General features: G+C 40.6%; 1 protein-coding gene across 1 annotated transcript in view; it reads left to right on the forward strand.

Moving 5' to 3' along the window:
* Positions 1–756: 756 nt before the first annotated feature.
* The window catches only part of STK38L (serine/threonine kinase 38 like), a 47,082-nt gene continuing 26,619 nt past the window's right edge, over positions 757–21,219 (forward strand). The window contains exon 1 of the mRNA XM_035888540.1: positions 757–886. The gene's annotated coding sequence lies outside the window, so the exon portion shown is untranslated. The remainder of the gene's footprint in view (positions 887–21,219) is intronic.

The following is a 21,219-nucleotide window of genomic DNA, read 5'->3' on the forward strand; positions in this document are numbered from 1 at the left end:
CTTGCTTTTTGCTGAAGAGCAGTGAAACTTATTTTGGAGACCACAGATGTCGGGTTTTGTCATGTATGCTGATTCAGTGTTTTGATTACAGTTTTTTGAAGTCACTTGAAGCAGAGGGATCTTGTTTGTGAACATATATAACACTAATAAAGCTCAGTAAATTGTTCTGCGTGTTCCATAAAAGGTGCCTGAATATACACAGAAATCTTAAAAACTGCTTTTGTTCCTTATCCTTTAGGAACTTAGGGATGAAAGAGTATCAGTTTTAATTTTACTCTGAGCAGTTAACTGAAACGCTAGCCCATAGGCTACTAACCTGAGAGGTGACGAGCAGTGGCCACGCTCATTGCATGTGAGAAATCTGTTACTATATCTAACAGAATTGATGCAGCTTTATCTTCTGTGCTGTATGTAGACATGTTTTCCTGCTTTTGTTAAAAGGTGCCTTGGATTAGGAAAAGTCAAATTTGCATAGTTCTGTGAAAGAGGAATTCTGCTGTTTTTTACATCGTACACAGCGTAGTATGTGTTCAGTTTAAGTACTATTGCTTAACGGAGCTTAAAAACAATTCTAAAATTAAACATTTTATTTGTTAAACACGTCAGGGGAAAAGAAACCCCCAAACCACTAGCTAAACAGAATTCAGAAGCAAGTATTTACAGTGGACAGGTATCATACTTTATTTCTTTCTGCCTTTTTTTTTTTTTTTGCAGAAAGTTAGTCTTTCTTCAAACAAACAACAAACCCACACCCTATCATTAACTTGCAGTGGACTCGGACCAGGCCCCTATGCTCTTGGTGTGCGATGAGGGAATGTTCCCAGGAGAACAGAAGTTTTTGGATTTCTATCAAATGATTCACTGTGGACCTGCTTGTGCAAACCTGGTACTGACCTCTGAGGGTCTGATCCTGTGCTTAGTGGAGTCCCTGGTGGGCCCCTTGTGGGTTGGAATGATATGGGATGGCACATGGAGTGGAGTTTGGTATATGTACAGCTGCTTGCACGTGTGGGTGAGGTTTGCCTAGATACCGTTTCTTGGGACTTCTGCCTAGCCTCCTTTGGGCTCATCTGTATGCCCTTGAAGCTTGAATGGTGGGTAGAAGTTTTCAATCATTTAAGGTAGCTGCTGTAGTTTGGGGTCTCTCTTGAATCCTTTAGTGACCACAAGGAGCTTAGTCACGGTTTGAGAAGCACTGGTTTTGTCCACTGTATCTGTCTAAGCAATGGGTTTGTCTTGTTTCTAAAGCTTATCTTCTCCTTATAAATTGAGTTTTCACTCAGTCTGTGTTTATTCTAGTAAAAATGTTCTTCTTACCACCAAGTTTAAGCTGAGGGTTAGTTAAAATGTAAAGCCAATTGGTTAACTTTGATATTTGTATTCTAGGAGATGTACGGTAGACATGTAAATTACAATGAAAATAATTACTTCTCTGAATACAGTATTCATTAGCACAAAGACTACTAAGATGATATATGGTAAATGGTTTGCTTTTAGTCTCGCAGAATAGAGACTTTATGTGTCTTAGGGTAATGACAGTTGACATAAATCAAACATACTATTGTCCACAGAATCATTTAATCTTTTCTTGTTCGCAGCTCATTTCAACATATAGCTGCACTTAGACCTGCCATCTGTAGTAATTGCATTACTGTAGCATGAAAATGTGGGTTTGATAAATAACTGACTAAAGTCTCATTCTTCGGGATTGGGCGATGCAGGATTTTTTGAAGTCTGGTGACTAAATAACATCTTTTGTGGTGCAAGAAGAAGTAACGGTGAGGGTAATCCAATCTAATGTTATGGGGTATGAACTCAGGGAAGAATTACTTAGTGTGTGGTGTGAATTTATATGGTGAACTGTATTTAAGGTGGGGGATCTTTTATTGAAGGATCAGAAGGTAGTCGTTGCCAAATGCAGAAGAGTAAACTTCATCATTTGATTTGTACAAAAGGTCCCGCAGCTCTGTAGTCTAAAACTACAGAATAACTTTTGCCAGTCCCGCTGCTCCTGCATCTGCATGAGGAAACAAAGTTTTTCTTTTACAACAATAAAAACAAAACAGGGACTGGGGGGGTGAACTAATTTATCAGAAAAAAATTATTTTCCTTGTCATAAATAATGTGATCAGCATGGGAAGCATTAAAATGGGCACTTGTCATAGTTAATACTGTCTCTTACTTAAGCAGGTAATTCTGTGAGGCTTGCATTAATAACTCAATACTTTGTAGAGGTTAAAAAAGCAAAGGAAAACAATGGATTGGGAAAGAATATTAAACTTTATGCTTCAAATATCTAGTTTTCTGATTTCTGAGTATTTTTGGCATGGGATTTTGCATTCTGGTTTGAACTACAGATTTGGAACTTAGTTTGTGATGTACGTCTTTAATATTTATACCTAGAAACTTGCAATTTGTTAGCTGACATATGGTTTTATGGGAGTTGCAACTGAATAGAATATGAAGCAGATAGCTAGAATTTTAATGTCATAAACTTGCTTCAGAAGACTACTTATATGAAATTTTGATTGCCAAAGGAACAGTTGACTTCTATATTTTTACTAGTAAAAAGGAACAATGGTTGATTAAAATATTAGTATATGTTTATGGGATTTCACAAGAGTAAGAATCTCCTGAAGTGGTAAAAAGAGAGACAACTATTCACCTTTTAGTAACAAGGAACAGACAATATTAAGTAGTAGTTTGGCGTGAACAGGTTGCACAAACAGATTGAGTTTATTGTAGGTGGCAGAATGAATGGGAGGGAGGAAGTAAGGGGATAACTCAGATCTATATTGGGAAGAGGAACTGCGTTTGGAGGAAAAGTGCTTATTGTATTGTAACTTATATTAGCTATGTCTCTTATGTTCCAGAGTTTGAGTCTGTGATTGCTGACATGCTGTAGAGGAGCTGCAGACTTAGCAAAGGTCTTGGCACATTGGAATTTGTTACAATTTCTTCCACAGAAGTGGAAAAAAAAGTCATTTTTGTTAAAATCTTTGAACAGATGAAAGGCTGTGAGACCTTTTTCTACTATGTGTAATAAAGATAGCAGTTTACAATTCTCTGAGAGTACCGTATGTAATGTCACATTAAGTAAGGCACTGCTAGTGCTTTTATAAAACGTGCCAAGAAATTTTAGCAATTAAATATCCTTGTAGTAAAACAAAACCAAGCAAACCACCCCCCAGGCAAACAATTAGAAAAATTTAGTCAAGTGAGTACCTTACCAGAAAGAAGTACTTGGTTTAGGGCCCTTTTTATGAGCCACTATGGGATAATAATGCTTATGAGAAATACAGTTGTGCTTAAGTTGGGTGCGATTAAAAAGAAGATACTAGGTTGTGCTGAGCTGTAGGAGTTACAAGTACAGTCAGCTTTCACATGTGGGAGTTTAAAGTCGAGGTGGGGGGGGTGGGAATGGAAGTTGTAACTTCAGTAAGACACATGACTACCCTGAAGCTTCTGCTGAGAAGGATGCAAACAACAAAAGAAAGTTGCTTGACAGAAGCAGCTTGCTACAAGTGGGGAGTTGTGTGTCTTGGAGGTCATCAGAGAGTTTCTTGATGCAGGCGTTTCTTGTGGCAGCGCTGAGTTTGGAGAACATGGGCATTAAGGAGCTGGAGCAGCGAGGGCAGCCCTAGTGCCCACCTCGGCTTCTCATCCCAGGCCCAACTTGTTCAGACAGACTCTGAACCACCTCTGGGTCATCGTGCAAGGTTGGGCTCCGTCTCCCTGTCCCTGATGCAACAGAGAGGGAGACAACTTATCTAACACACTTGTGCTCTATCATGAACTTCTACCAGCATCACTGAGAACCCCCACAGAGGACAGATATGTCCTCTTCCTGCCAGTTTGGAGACTCTTGAGTCTGCTCTGTGGGAAAAGGGTTTTCCAGGGACAGCGTCCATTTCCAAGGTAGATTTGCTTCTGCCATGTATGCAAACCTTGAATTTGCCAGTGCTACTACCAATCTGAGAACAGTCACTTGTGGGGGATTGCTTGATAAAGTGGACCCTTCCCACATATCACTGTTTTCTACTTTGTTTTTTCCAGAATGAGTAGAGCTGAATCTAATATCAGGAGGGGCCTGACTCAACTGCCATGTAACACCAGAACAGCTGTAGCTTCACTTGGTAGAAAGCCTCAGTGTTATTATGAGTGCACTATTAAAAAAAGAACCTACTTACAGCTGAACTGATAGTTAAATTCCAAACTGTATTTCATTGTCTGCAGGAGAGCTGTTTTGTACAAGCCAGCCAAAATGTGGATTACCTAGCCACAGAATCCCCTTACCATTGTTTGAAGCTGAATTTGTGATTAGCCATCTTAGGTTTCCATGTGCCACAACTGAGCACAGAGGAGAGGGTGACAGCACACAGGTGTGGCCTGGTATCTCCCCTTTATTTCCCAGCACAGAACTACCTCTTTGGCTGATTAGCTAGATTTGATCCAAAATGTGGAGAAAGCAGGAGCAGCTCACAGGCTTAAGTGTTCCACTTCTTCCTGTAAAACCCGAGGAAAAACCTTTCCTTTCAGGAAAAAATCCCTTTTTCCAAATTAGCCAGGTGGAAATAATAGACCTTAGTCCAATGGTATAGGGATCCTTTTGTCTTGCTTTGTATATTGGAAAAGTGTTTATCCAGACTTTTCTTAAAATTTGTTTTAATTTTTTTTTTTTTTGTAATGAGTAGTTGCATAATGTGTTCCCAGCCCTTCCCTCTCGCTGGTGCCTTATAAGGGAGGTAACCAGAATGCCAGCCAAATATCAGCCTGATGATGAAAGAATTGTTCCACTTAAAATGTCACTAATTTTTAGCATGCTGAGTCCTGTATGAAGAGAAAGCTTGCATTCGTAGCTCCGCAGACAAAAGTGTTGTACTGCATTGTTTAAAGGCTGTTGTTGTTTCTTGAAGTTAGTTATCTGGATTCTTCTGTTTTGTGGTATTTAGTGTTTGGCAGAGCAGGAAAGGAGAACAAATTCAATGACAAGGTAAGGATTTAATGGGAGTACCTGTTATTATAAGCTGCAGAAATTGAATACAGAGAATGTAGTCTGTTTAACAATAATTAAAAATACAATTTAACAAGCTCTAACATCTGGAACTATGAGAGAATTTTGTGTTCTGCATACGAGCTTCTCTGTGGGATGCTAGGCAATCACAGAGCAATGAAAGACACTAGAGGACATGTTAAACTGTTAAAACCCATTCCACTTTAGTGGAGTAATGGCTTTTGGTTAACAGATATTTGTGTAGCAAATGCATTTAGTGAGACTTACTTTACCCAGTAAGGTCGTCTTAAGGTGTAATAGTGGCATGTCTTGGAAAGCAGTTAAGTGCTTCTCAGTGAATTATGACTGTAAAGGTAAGGTGAAAGAAAGGAATTTTATCACTTCTGGTGTCGTTAATGTGCATCTTTGTCACTGGGTTTTGTTGATTTTGTTTGTGCCTGGTTAGTTCACTAAAGCAGTAAAGAACTCTCATTGAGCAGGTGAGTTGATATTCTTCATGACTGACTTGCCATATTTCACTTACATAAATCAAAAGTTTTGTTGTGCCTAAAGAAAATTTGTATAAAACATGAATATAACTGGCCTTTAGTTTGAAGAGATCACGTGTGGAACTGAAGTCAAATAAAGCTCCCCTGATATTCTTAGCTGAATCTGAGTGTTAACAGCTGTCTCTGAGGTTGAGTTCTACAAGCCTTAGAGTGGTTAGACAGCAACAGAAGTTGAGGCTGTGGTTCTCCAGTGCTTTGAACCACAGACTGCTGTGAAGCCACAACACACTCCCAGACCATCATGCACCTTTGATTAAAAAACCTGTGCCATTGACCAACCACACACTGCTGACAGTGTCGGTGGACCATAGGTTGGAAATCACTAAGTTATGATGAGCTGTGGTATTAGGACCAATCATCTTCAGAAATAGTTTCAGGTAAGAAAATGAATTGCAGGTAATTTATTATACGATTTTTGAGAAGGACAGCTTTTAGATGAAGGGAGACAAAGATCTGGAAAAACAAACCCAGTTATTTATTTTGGTTTGGAAGATGGAGTAGAAAAGGGGATTCTTTCCTCCCCCTGCTAAATGTTTTTTTCCTCTCTTTTCTCTCAGTCTCCTTTTTTCATGAGCCAGGGATAAAGGGAAAAGAACAAAGTGGAATGCTTTAGATTTTCAAGCTTTGCTAGCAAACCTTCAAAGAAATTGGAAAAATTTTTAGCTTCTTTCTTATGTTGCAGCATGCACCAGTTCCTGACCAGCTCTAGTTCTCAGTAATTAGCGGTGTTTACAGGCAACATTGATTCATTCCTTCAACAGGAAGGAACACACTGAAGTCACCGGGAGCCCCAGGTGCACTAGGAAATGCAAAGTTGTCTCCAAAGATTTGAGGCCATGTAGCTAAGGTAGTGTTACAGGAGAACAAATGTGTGGGATGAAAACTTGGATTTCAGCTGTGCTGGCATGGTAGTGTAATATATGGAAGGATGGAGCTGTCCAGGTGAGGATTATAGTATGTTTACCAGCTAATTGGTTTGGGCATGTAAATCTTGGCATTTCAGAGGGTTGGTTACACCTGGGATGTAATTTAGATGCAACTGAACTTGTATGTAACTTTCTTGTGACAGGAATGGTGGTGTGTCCTCTTGTCTTCCAAGACTTACTGCTCTGGGCTTTGTCATGATGAGGAGTGCGAAATGAATGCCATACTGATACGATCAATCGCCCCGACAGTGCTGTGAATCTCAGACTGTGGGCGTGTTAGTGGGCTAGACGATATGTGGATATTCAAGTTGACTTAATGTGTTGCAGCTCTAATCTCAACTCCTTCAATCAGTATCAGTGGTGCGGATATTACTGTAGGGTGACCTAAGGGAACTTTCCACTTGCTTTTTCAGGAGGCATCTGAGTACAACCTGCCATGTTCCCTGCTATCACGGTGCCACTTGCTCTAAGTTCATGCTGAAAGCACTGTCTCTGACAGCTGTGGTTCATTCATAACTCCAAAGTCTTAGGCTCATGCTTGGATACCTTTAAACCCCATTTAATCCCAGAGGACACCTGATTCATGTTAGCTGTTTGCTCACAGACATGTAAGCCAATTGTGTAGTGGCAAATGAAAAAAGAACAAATCCCCTTCAGTGATCAGGAAAAATAGATGAACGTTGTATCGCCCAAACCAGAGTCGAGAGAATTTCACATGTCTGAATACACCCTGACCTACACCACTGATTTCAGATGCTGCTCACAGCTTGTGCTGCAGCCTGGCTGCTGACAGAATAACTTTGCTGAACACCTTTGCTGGAAACCAGCGAAGATGTTCCTTGGAGCCTGCCAAAAATGCTGCTGCCTTCACCTTTGTTTGTCAGTAAGATGCAAAGCTCTGGCCATGGTGAAGGGTACAATGAAGAAATATGCTTGACTGTTATCTTTTTAAATAAGCAACATAATATTCTGCTTTGTAAAATAATCTTTACAATCAAAGCAACATTTGGAAAAAAATTAGTATATGTACATTTTTTCATGCATGCTTTAGATCACTGCATTTGAAAGGATTGAAAGAGTAATGGAAAGTCAAAAATGAAAAAGGAAGTAATTATGAGGTAATTGGGGGGAAATTGTTGTACTCTAATAAAGATAAGTTATTTTAGCTAATTTTTTCTCTGCCCTTTTTATTAAACAAGCAGTAATATTTAGAAAGCCGATTTTGGTTTTGTTTACAGTCCAATCTCTGTTTCAGATTTTGAACCCCCAGGCATGGGATGAGCTTGTGTTGTTTAGGGAGCAAAGGCTGCAAGAGAATTACAATGGCAATTTTGATGATACTATTTCTCTTTAAAATAAAAACAAAACCAAAAAAACCCCACCAAACTGAAACCTGTTAGTGTTCCTTGTATTTTTTCCATGTAGAAGCTCACTCTTGAAACTAGTCTTGACACTATCTTTCTTATTTCTGTTTGACTGCAATTTTCTCAGTCTGAGAAACAGCATAAATATATTTTCTTGGTTCTTTTGCCTAAGTGCTCTGAGGCAGTCATGTCATCTTTAAGGAACACTGCCATACAGACTAAGAGGATAAAGGCTTCTATATTCTTACTTAGGACATTAGAGAGCGATAGTGAATCTGCGTCTGCCTGTGTGCAGTTGAAGAATGCAGTTGCATGATGAGATTTTCTTCTGTCATTGTGGAATCTAAGTGCTTTCCCTCCCTCTCTTGCCTGCCAAGGATTTTACCGCAAAGACGTTGGTTAAGGAAGGCCTACCCACCCCTCTTCTCTTTGAATCGTAAGGTAAATCCTCTCCAGATATTGCAAACTAATAAACCACAGTAAGAGCAGTGCAGATTAGGTCTTGGATGCCTATTTGTCTTGGACAGACGGCCAGACTTCTGTCTGGAACGTCTGAATCTGTGCATTGGGTGCAGCTTCCTTCTGTTCAAGGGTGGTGATCATCTTGTCAACAAAGCATCTGATTTACAAGATGAAGTCACTTACAGAAGTAGCTCCTGTCATATAGGTACAGCTAAATAGGGGATTTTTTGCTTGTGATATAGCAAGCGCTGCACCTGCTTATGCTTTTTCTTCCTGTTTTCTCTTCCTTGGGTAGATCAGGAATGTAGTTGGTGCTTGACCAAGAGTGTAGGATTTTTAACGGAAACAAAATTTGGCTAACCCTACTTTTTGCAAGGAAGCTGCACTGAATGCATTCTAATGGCTTTCCAGATTAATGGGATCTAAATTAACATTTGCCAATGACTAATGTATGAAAAAAATAAACACTTAAGAATTTCTTTGTAATTCTTGGTTTACTTTGGTACCTCAGTCAATGCTGCTTCTAAACAAGATGCCTCTTTTGTTGGTACAAAGCTAAATCTACTGCCCATACTGAATTTGGTGGTATAATTCTCATCAACTTTGAGGGAGAAGGGACTGACAAAGGATAATCCAGCCTCTGCTGTGGATACCTAGGACTCTTTTTTGAAGTGTTAGGCAGAGAGAGAATATGTGAATGTACCCAGATCTTTTTATGAGTGCTTTTTCAATATTGAAAGATCTGGTGCTCTTTGAGGTACTGGACACATTTGATCCTGCGTACTTCACAGGCATCATTCAGTCAGTTTAGCAGCTGTTCACAAAGCACCAAAATTCAGAAGGCTTTCAACTTCTTTGAAGGAAACACATTCCTTTCTCTTACCTTGGCATCTCTAAATTTACTGAGTAGCACCAATTCCCTAATATTAAGTGTGTTTATATTCAGTTACCTTGTGCCATCCGAATGCAACAAAGTTCAAATTAACTAATTTACTGATTTTTCAAAACTATTGTTCTGAATTGTATTTGCCACACATATGGCTTTGCTTTCTACCAAAGTTACTTCATTATGCTTTCTCTGGGTGTGGGAATTTATTATGAGAAATGAAGATTGATGTTCATGACCAAAGACTTTTGATCCCATATTATCTATGTCTGTATTCTTAAAGCAGACTTTAAAATGTTGGGGTTTTTTTCTTAGTTTTCGAAGTTTGTATTAGTTGCTTCATACCCCTTTAGTGGCAGGAGACAAGGCAAATATTCCTAATGAGTCCTTGAAATTGAGCAGTTTATTCAAGCTGAGCCTATTTATGTTTACTAAATTTTCTTAAAGAAAACTTTTTGGGAGCTCTTAAACTTTTGTTGGCTCCAGGAAGCAGAAATGCATTTAGCATGTGGTATGGGAATATTCCTGTTGGACACTCTCCTTTTGCATGGCTCTGTTGCAAGTCACCAAGTCTTGGTTTTTCCTACTGAGAAGGTGTGAGGTTACATATATTACTTAAAGAAATACTTAGATTAGTTCATATTTTGTAAAAACACACTGCAATACTTTCATCAAAGATGCTTGATAAAAGCAATTTGTGTTTTGAAGGAACATGCTATTTTGAGGGAGGATAATTCATTTTCTCCACCTTATTCAGTCCTTGGCCTTTAGAATGGTATCAACAAAGGAAGTGACTCTTGCAGATGCTTTTGTGATGTGGTTCCTAATTTATTAAGAGCTGGACTGAGATCCATTGACTCATTTCACGTAAGCCACCAAAGAGCTATTTCCAGTTACTGCCTGGACCAGGTCTTTGAGCTGAAAGATGCCATCTCCGACTGCCAGCCGTGCTTCACAAGAAACATAACAAACTGGCATTCCAAATATTTCAACATTATAACTCAGCCTTTGAAGTTTTGGCACTTATTTGGCAAAGGATGTCTCCAAAGAGTTATTTTTAGCAAATGCTATATTTAGAGCTTCAGATCTTCATCTTTTTTTCTTTATGTGGCGAATATTTTTACTGTCTGTGAGGTACACAGAGTTAAAGGATGTAAAAATGGCATGATGCTCAAACCACAGTTGGATTCAAATTGTCTTAAGTTTGGTGGGAGCTGGGTCTATCCACATTCCAGCCAGTTGCCCGGTCCTCCGCCACTGGGGAGTCCAGTGACCTATGGCGTGGGTGAGAAAAGGATGCCACCTATGTTGTTTGCTTCATTTGGCCCTTGGAATATATTTTAACTGTAAGTCATGTCCACTTGTTGTAGGACTACTATTTGATGAGGCTGGGTTTCTAAAAGTGCTTGAGAAACCAGTTACAGACATGGCCAACACTTACAGGCTTTTGAGATTACTGGGAGAAGTTAACTGCTAAATCCAAAGATTAATTCCAGGTACCCTCATTGCAATGAGAGTGGCATTGTATCAGCTGCCAGGCAGGGTTCATCTACCTACTCTAAGGTGCTTAAAAGTTGCACATCGAAGCCAGTTAGTAGTCTTAACTGTCCTCTGTAGTCAGTGGAGATTAAAAAGCACCAGGAGGAGATGTTTGCTTCTACCTTCTGCAAGGGTGACTATTTTAGGACTATGCCACTACAGCTGGTAGAACAGAGGTTAACATGTTGATTTTCAGGAGAAAAAGATGGGTACAAGCAAGGCCCCAGTAAACTTCCAGTTGTGTGTCTTCAAATGCATGTATACGCTCTGATACTGCTCTGGGACTTCTGAGTAGTTTTGCATGGCACTTGAAATTTCAACAATGATAAAATCCGCTGGTTTCTCCGTAGTAAGATATCCCTGCAGGTGCATGCAAAAACTTGGGAATTCACAGACTCCTTTTGTTTTGCCCACAGCATAGTCAGAATCCATTTGTTTTTCTCTAGAAGAGGATGAGGAATGTGTTTCCTCAACAGCAGCTGCGATAGCCCCAGAGCCTGGTGTAAACACCAGTGTGAGCAGGCAGAGCTCCTCTGCGGTTGCACCTCTGGAAAAACCCTGGGCTCAGGTCAACTGAGCTTTTTTCTGTTTCCTGCTGTAATTCTAGTTTTTTCCGTAGTTCATTGTGCCATTTAGTGTTAAAAATAGGAGTCCATAAAACATTTTTATGTTCCTTAAGTGCACACATTTTATTTTTCAAGCGTATATCTGTATGAAGGCTTGCCAGAGAAACAGCTTGCCTTTTCCCAGTGCTGACCTGATCTGACTGTAATACTAAACTCAAGGTAAGAGTCAAGAGTAATGCAGTGATTCCATGTCTCAGCTCTTCCTTCAGGTTTCTGGCAGCTTCTACAAATTACACTTTGTGCTTCAGATGCTGGTGTGGTGCTGCATAGCTGACTTTTTTTAAATTGTTTTTTATTTCAGCAGCTCTGATTAATATTGTTGTGCCTCACTTTCCCCATTTCTAAAACCAGATTGAAATTGTCATGATATTTGGAGAACTGTATGTGGCAAGTGCTATGTAAGCCTGTATGTTATCTTGGATATAATTCTACAAATAAATGGGTGGAGATGGAAGGGGCCTGCTCTCCAGGCCACTGTAGACACTTGTTACAAGGCAGGGTTCTCTGGTCAAGCTCTTCCCTTGCTCACCTTTGAAGTGCTCCCAGGATTGGGCCTGGGTTTGTTGACTTTCCTTCATAGTCAGCTGTGATACAATTGCTGACTGGCTTTACTAAGACGATGTGCTTTATGTTTCGGTTTTGCAAAGTACCTTGAGATGTGAATGGAAAATACTTAAAAAGTGCAAACCATAATTTGCTTGCAAGCTGGAAGGCAGGTACATCACATAGGGAAGCAGAATAAAGCTCGGAGCTCCAGTTCATTGGAAGATTGGCATTATTAACCTGAGGCATAACGCAAAGGAGAGGAAAGCAGCTTGAGGCTTGGTAACAAACCCAAGAGACCTTTGCAGCTTTGGGCATGCTGGGAGGGGGGAGGGCACATCTTCCCTCCTGGAGGCTACCAGAACAGCAGCTTCCCTGTGCTTTCAGGATCTGCTGAAATTTCCATAATTTATTTTATTAATGATTTATTTTTTCAAGATTTTACTGCACAAAAAAAAACGAGACTAGCCTCCAGATCTTGCTTCCTTCCCCGTGTTATCATCTTAGACCTGGAGAGAGTAATGAAATTTTTATTACGCAACCAAACTAGGAAGGTAGGTAGGGCTCATTATCAGTTGGGACATGATCTGTGGAGTAAAAAGTACTAGCTTTTGCGCAGACCTTTTCTGACTGCTGGGGGTACTTCTAAAATAAGGGATTTCATTTGGTTTTCTTTTTGTAAATGAGTGTGAGTTGAAATGTATTTTAAGACTCAGTTGAAGCAATAATTAATCGTCTGAGGAATCACAAATGTAAATATTTTTGATTCTGTACTAGTACTACATTATTAGACTCCCTTCTCTGTATTTTTTTTTCTAGTGCTTTTTATATTTTCAGAAAAAGTGAAAAGAATATAGCAGAGCAGCTGCTTCCTAGTGATTTGTGAAATTGAGAAGTATTCTCTCTTACCCTGTGTTATATCAGTGTGACAAACTACATTCCTGATATTATGTGTGGCTTTACTGGGAAACTGGTAAGACTTTCCAAATGTTCTCCATTTATCAGTACTTTAAAAGACAGATGATTAATGTTATTTGCATATGAGCAACAGAATGTGTAAACATTGATTGGGGAGTCATTCAAATGAATGCTTTCAGCTGGATTCACAATAAGCAACATTTCGCCAAGGCTAAGTGTAGCTCAACTTCAAAATATTATCGCCGAACTTGGCCACTTGCAGTGTATTAATATTTAATTGTCCTTTCTATTGTCTTTTCCCATATGTTTTCCTCTGATTTTTGAAATCAGCATGAGACCTGGACAGTGAAAATCATCAGTTGCTTATCTTGCCACACACCCTTCCAAATCCACAATATACAGATTAATGCCACTTCTGCAGTCTAGCTACTGTAGTAGTTAACTGGTTGTCCAGTCTGATTGAGTGGGCAGCTCAGAGCAGTGCAATGACAAAGAAGTGGCCACATGCCTTGTAAGTTTCGGGGCCAGGTTAAATAATGAATTTTCCGAATGATTTAATAAGTAATTTTTTTAATACTTCTTTAGCATCTTTTCTCTAAAGAGCCCAGGTTCTTTGTGCATATGAACTCATTAAGCCTCCTAACATGACCTGCTAGGTACAGGAATGATATGTTTTTCTTCATGTAGGGTAACTGAGGCACACCCTAAGTACACTTTTTTTCTGTAGGATTTGGTTTTGCACATGAGAAATAAAATAGAATCCAGATCACCTGTTACTTAATGCAGTTTCCTGTGTTGAAGCCGCAAGAGCATCCTTCCGCTGTACATACATCATCTCCAATTTGAAAAAGAAAACTCAAAATATTCATGACTTCAACACTTGCATCATTGGCAAATACCAGGATTTGAATGTGGTTTTTATTTAGCAGAAAGATTTGTCCACCTCGAGTCACCATTAGAGGTTGTGTTAGGGATACCTTTGCTGGTAGCTCTTTTGGTTGAGTTGTTGAGTAGAATTGGAGGAGATGCATTAAGGAATGGATGAGAAATTAGAGTGGGCCTTAAGGTGGAAGTTCCTGGCGTGTTACTGTAGATCAGGTACGAGGCTTTGCTCTAAGTCTTTGCTCTCTGCATTCTTTGGGTGAGCATAGAACTACTCAAATTGAAGCACAAATTATGTCTGTGTCTGCTGCATAGTGTGGACTTCTGCTCCATGTCAGCATTGCTGTTTGAGCTTTTTTGTCCACATTGGGCTTTGTTCAATGTACAGGAACCAAGCAGCACTCCAGGAAGAACACTTGGTATGGCTTCCGAAGCAAGCAGAAGCAGCATATAGTAGAAACCCTTCCTGGTCTTTATGACCCTAGCTATACTTATGGAGAGTGTAGCGTATGATACACCATCTAGGGTATAGGTGTTCAGCTGTTCATCATGATCAGCCTCACCATAACCATTTTCATCAATACCAAATGAACTGTGTTCCCTAGTGTTGCAGCTTGAAGTAAAAGGCATGTGACAAAGTAGTCATAGCCCGTCTTTGGAGAGCTGAGCTTTTGCAAAGCTGTCCTCTCCATCAGCCCATTTCCAAATGGAGCCAGCGAAAGTTGATGCAAGAAGAATGTGTCTCATTGGTGAGATTTCTTTAACAGTTGCCACTGTTAGGCTCTGGGTTTTATGTTGTACCCAGTCTGAATTACTGGCCACTGAAAAGGGATAGACCTGTCCTCCCATTGCCACAAGTGTATCCAAACCCCACTTAGATGTAGTCAAAATCTGGGTGCCTGCAAAAGGGACAGTGCTGTTCTCCCCCTTGTCCTCTGTGCCTATCCATGTTTCATTACTCTCATTTCATGGTATTTGGCAGTTGTGTAGTTGGAGGGTGGGACAAACCAACTTGCTCATTTTATGGAAGAATGGTCTCCTTTTTCCAGGGCGATGGGAAAGGTTGGTAGCTTAGGTTTGCCAGCTGCTGAGTTCACTTAACTTGTCCGTGGCTGCCTTATTGGGAAAACTGTAGGAGTGCGTGGCCAGGACTGAAGAGATCTGCAAAGTGAGAGGGAGGGACCTTTCTAAGAAGCAATTCATGGACCTGCATTGACACTCCTTGAAACAGAACTTGGCAGCAATGTCTATCCTTTCTGTGTAAGAGCCTTGTGCATGGGGCCCATCCCCATAAGGAAATGTTAATGTTAAATAATATTTCAGAAGTGGAAATGATCTCATTCTTCCTACGGCTTATTTGGGTTTTTCTCTGGTTACTATTTATGGGAAATAGCTGGTTGTTTCTAACTTGTCAAGCAATTCAGATTGCTGCCTGAAAGGCTTCTTTATTTGCCACTCCACCAGTCTCCATCTTTACACATTGTTTGCACTAAACTGGTATTTCCATTCAAATTTCCTGCAGGTAACTTCACTTGTCTTCATCTCTGCTTGTCAGATAAAGAAATGGAGGCACAATGACACTTAGTCACCTTACAGGGCAATAGGGGCTTACACCTTGAAAAGCAACAGTGAGAGCCGTTCTGCAGGAACATGTGTTGATTTTCCTTCTACTTTCCTGTAAAGCCCATACCTTTTTTGGTATGACCTGTGTTCCATGAAGAGTCCTCCTTACTGATCAGACTTGTTCCTTTTCTCAGTCAAGAGTGTGCCCTCAGGACATGCTGCAAGACTGTTCCGAAGGCTTTCTTGGTGAGAAAGGTTTGTTCCTAAAGAGGTTGTCATCTTGTTCTCTTCCTGAAAGTGTATGAAACGGGGCTCTTTAAGATTATTATTTTTTTAATGTGGAAATTTGCCCATTCTTACATGTTTAGCATAGCAGCTACGTGCAGCCTTAGTATCTTTTAGAAACTTAAGCAGATATCCTCTGTTCCTTTTCCCCTCTCCTTTTCTCTTGCAGCGGGATATAGCCAGAGCTTTTGTCCACACCCTGCTTTTGCCTCTTTTGTCCTTTGACTAGGAAACCAGATAATCGAATCAAATCTCTGAGACTAATTTAGAGGAAAACACCACCCCTTTTGAGTGAGCTTTCCCAGGCCAAGACTGGAAAATGATCTTCCACAGGGAACTAATGCCCATCAGAAACCTCATCATCTTTCACCTAGGTGCAAATCTCTTCCTTCCTTTTCCTTTTTGTCTTTCTCCTATCTTCCTAGAAGGGTGGTGGTATGGTTTAGCTGCAGCCTGCAGCTAAGCACCACCCAGCCACTCGCTCACCCTCCCCGCACCTCGCAGTGGAATGGGGAAGAGAATCAACTTGTGGGTTGAGATAAGAACAGTTTAATAATTGAAATAAAATAATAATAATAAATTCTAATGAAAAGCCAGAAAACCAAAACCAGGACAGGTGGATGTGTGATTATGTAGGAGGGATCATGTGTATATACACATATCCATAATAAAGTACTCCTGGTCACTCTTTAGCCCTAGAAGGGATGAGCAGTTGGGACATTAAACAGTAGGCTACAGGAAGACTCAGACTTCATTAAGGTGAGGCTCTGTGACTTTGCCACTGAAAGAGCTGTCTTTCTCTGTATCTAGACCTCTAAATCTCAGAAGGATAACCCACAGCTACCCATGTGCAGCGTATTTTTGTTCTCAAAGTGATGTTAATGTTGAAATGCAAAACCACAGTTGTATTGACTGTTGTCCCCTAAAACAGTCTGATAATAGGGCAGAATGGTAACGTTTTCTCTTTTTGGTTGTCCTTGTTATCACTGTGAGGATCAGACGTTGCCATCATGGTTTCTTCATGAAGTAATATTTCTTTCTCTGCCTTTGCTACCAATGGCCAGAGCTCCTGATGGTTTGGTGGTAAGAGTATGGCACAGCTCCATCCCCACCGTTCCAAATCTGCTTACCAGCTTCAAACACTAGGAAGATGGTACCATGTATTCCTCTCTTACATCAAGAGACTGCACACATCTTTTCATCTCTGTGTATCCTGGGCCTCATCAGGGTAGTCTGCTTTATGTGCCAACAGCTGTCTCCTCCAAAAATCATGGCTAAAGAAATGAACTGTTGTAGTGGGATTTGAATGGGCAAACATCTGCTCTCCAGCACTGCACATACTAACAAGATGAATTACCTGCATATGCAGCTTTTTAAGGCCAGAGGGATCTGTTGTGCTCTTTAACCCTGACTACAGGCATTGCACAGGTCATAGCTGGTCATTGCTGTTCTGCATCTCATTTAACGGTCAGCTCCTTTGCTGCTGGCACAGACTTACCACATGTAATTACTATACTTAATTTGATTGGTGTGATCTAAAAAGAGCCTAGCAAGGGTCACGGATTTAAACATACATCGGTAAAAAGAAAAATAAACTTAGTGCCTTGTTCTCCTCCACCATTCTCCAATTCAAAAGTCCCTCTTAGTTCCCAAAGGTAAAGCCCCTCCTCTGCTACTGCCTCCCTAGGCTCCTTGGAAAATAGAAAGGCTTTACAGCATCCCTGAAATTAGAGTAGAGTTTCTTGGATCAAAGCTGGTTGCCATTTCAAGGAAACTTTATGCAGGTGCTGTGTTAGAAGCTTGTCCTCTTATTCTTTGCTTCTGTCCTAAGTTGTGTCTCTTGGCTGTGAAAGAGCCAGATGTAGAGAAATCCACTGTGACTGAATTTTACTTTTAGACAGTTGTACATGTTTTGGAGGAGGACATATCTTTCATTAGACCTGAGTATGACTTTATCCAGAAAACCAGTAACTGAGGAGGAAGCGCATTTTTGATCATTGGCCTTGCTCTGTTTGTAATTATTTAATGATGCAAAACATTGCAGCAAAATATTTAGTATGGGCTTTTTTATGCCAGTTAAATTAACAGATCTTAAACCAATGTTTTCTTGAATATACCTGGATGCAAGTGCCGGCTAAAAGCTGAGAAAACGCTTAAGCACACAGGAATGCAATTACTTCAGTAGATAGAAGAGCTTCCTGTTTTTAAGACACTTCTAAGAGGACAAAGATTTGCAGCGCTGTGAAACTTGGGGAGAGCCAGGAGAAAGGAAAGATACAAGTAAGCTAAAGCAAGCTATGAAATGCTGTTTCACTGCACAGCATTGTTAGCTTTTCAGCAAGCTACTGATTTATCTTGTTGCCAATAAATTAAAATGCATCAACGCTGATGCCATGGTAAACCCTGGAAGAGAGGGATGGCTGCATGTCTAGTTTCCCATTGTTAGTGAAAGCAAAGGTTATGCTGTTTTGGATCAAAAGTTTCTTTGCTACTTGAAGTGGACAAAAGATTAAAAGGAAGAAACCAAAGTGCATACATTTTATATAGGTGTAGATGTGCATAATTTTATATATATACACACACATATTTTTGTATATACGGGCATTTCATCCAGCTCATATCTTTTCCCGTCAGGGAAATAAATTTGTGTTTGTCAGCCGTGCTTGCTGCCTATTGAAAGCAGCAAAGAACTGAATCACGACCGCTGTTCATGGGAGACTTCTGCTGCTCAGCTTCGTTGAATAGCAGGAAATCCTGGAGTGCAGCACAACTCCAATATTCAGTTTTTATTCCATATTAGGAAATATTTCCTTATCATTACTAAGGGTGTGTTGGAATGATTTGCGAGATTAATTTCTGTGAGCCAACTTAAAAGACGATGCCCTGTCACTTACTTGTACCTTCGGACAAACTCCATGGGAAGGAATGAAGAGGCTCAGCCTAGGGAGGGGTGGCCCTTTTAAATCAATGCAGGTGAGACCAGCCTCACCAAAACTGTTTTAAAATAAATCATTTTAGCCCGGTACGGTTCCTCAGTCTGGGTTACATGGCTTCTCATGCTGGCACAAAACATCGAGTGGCAGCAGGAGAGAAACAAACAGATGGTTTGATGGAAAGTGGGACGGTTTCTTTCAGAAACAGCACTGGCTAATGCCAACTTACAGTGTGCATACAACCGTGGCCTTTGCTGGCAGCGGTGGTGTTGGTGTTTTTCAGAGGGTTTTTTTTGCCTAGTCTACTCAAACCCCCTCCTTTATGTTTGGGGGTTTGGAGTCTATCCCAAGGTAGGAAAGTATCTTCCTTCACTTTGAAAACATCTCTTACTTGGCTGCGCTGGGTGAAAAGATGTTCTGCAGCTTAGGGGGCATGTTGGAGCCAGCCACTGGCACTCTGAGTTGCTTTCTGGGCCTCGCAGTCCCCTGGGTTTCCCTGGTGTCATTGGTCCCAGAAGCACAGCAGCCGTTGAGGCTGCAGGAACTGTGCGGCCTTTCCATCCCCTAGTCCTGTGTGTCTGTGAATGTCTCTTCAAGGCTTTCTCGCGGTCGTGGGGGCAAGGGCACTGGGAGCGGCCACTCTTTTTGGTTTACGAGCCATGGAGCACTCTGCTTTTAGCTGTGACTATAACAGGCAACTCACCCAGATGCTCCATGGGGAAAGCAAGAATGACTTAAAATGGCTAAAACATTCGAACATCTTTTGCTTTTAAATAGCAGAGCCTGTTCTGACACAGCTAATTTTACTCGGTTTCTTAGTGCTACTTTAAATAGAACAAATGTAATTCATTCTGTAACTTTAAAGTAGCAAAACTTGTTAGAACATAACGCACATTGGGGAATGAATAACAAACTAAAGGAAATGAAGTATATAACTGAGGTAAACGAAATGCTAAAGTGTCAGTGACAGCTTGCTGCAGTCTTGTTATTTCGTTTTCCCTTCTCAGATGGGGACTGTTGTAAAAACTGGAGGGCGTCAGAAAGATCTGGTCTTGGCAATAACGTTGAAGAAGAAGAATCCGTGTGTGAAGTGTCTGATTTGTTGTATTTGGCAGGGAATGTTGCTTCCTTCAGGTAGCATAGTAAATAAAATAGGGGCTTGTGAATGGTGATACTACTGAAACCATGAATTGCATAGGAACATAATATTTATTTTTCTTTCTGAAACATACCCCAGAGCAGTGCTTGGCAAACATGCTGATCTGATAACTGTGAACTTCAGTAACAGCAGTAGCACAGCATCATCCAGATGCTGAGAACAGGAATATTAGGTCAAAACCTATTGAGCTGATGATTGGGGTTTTTTTTATTGACATAAGCAAACTTTGGACAAGGCTCAGTTCTGAATGTAGAAATCTTTAGTAATCACACAAGTATTAAGATCAGGCTTCAAGAGTTGAAAAATATTGACCCATAACTGGCATAGATTGGAGTAGTGGGGTTTTCTTATTTGCTTGCTGCTTGGAGGCTTCAGGATCCTGTAGTGTTTTGATTCTTTCTGAAGGTTTATCAAAAGCTTTGGAAGTGGATTTAAAGTGGGTTATAGAAGAAGGAGGCAGGGAACCTCTCCAGGAGGAAGTTCAGTATAAACAATTGGATGGTGAAAATATGCACAGCACAGTTGCCATATTTGTGCTAGCAGGAACTGTAGAGCAGAAAGTCATTTTCCCTCCAGGCTAATACCACAATACAACCAATTTCTCCTTCTGTTTCATCACTGGAACTATCAGCTGTTGTACAACACTTCTATCTTTGCTTTCTGTTTGCATGTCAGCTCTCACCACGTACAGTTGCATGTTTCAGAAGTTGCCCGGGGTGCCTGGGCAGCTGCTGCTCCAGCTGCTGCTCCTCCCCTCGCTCTTGCTGGTATGTCACACCACCTCATCCCACTGAGCCTTTGGTTGCTTGTTTCATCTATCTGTCCCTGCCTACTGCCTTTTGGTGTGAATCATGCTGTTATTTGTGTATACTGCGTTGTTTCTTTTCACATATATATATATATATATATCTCCTGTCTCTCTTTAAGAGAATCCAAACAATTTTGAGACAGCAAGGCTGGCGCTCGTACTTGAAGCCTTGCTGTATCCATGCTGCTTTCCTAGATAGCACTTTATTTTTTAAATATAATCCTTGTCACCAGTGGTTTTTAGTGCCTGGTTTTGCGAGTTGCTTTGCTGTGTTGTCTGTAAGGAGCCAGGCAGCGTTACTAAGTCCGCTCTAGCTTCTCGCCCAGAAGAGCTCAGCGCTACACACGGTGGTGATAGCTGGCCTTTCTGAAGGTACTTGCTTTATTGAGCTGTATGTGTTTATTTTGAAACAGGTGTGGCACAGAAGGCCTATCTCTCCTTTCTCTTTTACTTTCTAATTATTGAAAAATGCCGTTTGTATGCTTCCTTTCAGGTGCAAGTTGAATGACAAAATGTGTCGTGCTGAGAAAATGGGAACTCTGAAAGGCAGAAATGCTTTTTGGTATCTGCCTTACCAGGAGGCTTTTACCCAAGAGCCGAATTCCCTTAGAATATAAATGGAAACTTTATAAACTTCGCAGTTTTACCCTTTTTACTGCGATAGTGAGCTGCGTTCCTAATTGCTGGGCTTTAGGGGCATGCTTGGGTGTATAAATGAAAATTATCAGTTTTTCTGTGAAGTGACATAGCTGTTTTGGGGAGA

The sequence above is a fragment of the Egretta garzetta genome, unplaced genomic scaffold, assembly GCF_000687185.1.
Source record: "Egretta garzetta isolate BGI_Z169 unplaced genomic scaffold, ASM68718v1 scaffold81, whole genome shotgun sequence".
In the NCBI taxonomy this organism is placed as follows: domain Eukaryota; kingdom Metazoa; phylum Chordata; class Aves; order Pelecaniformes; family Ardeidae; genus Egretta; species Egretta garzetta.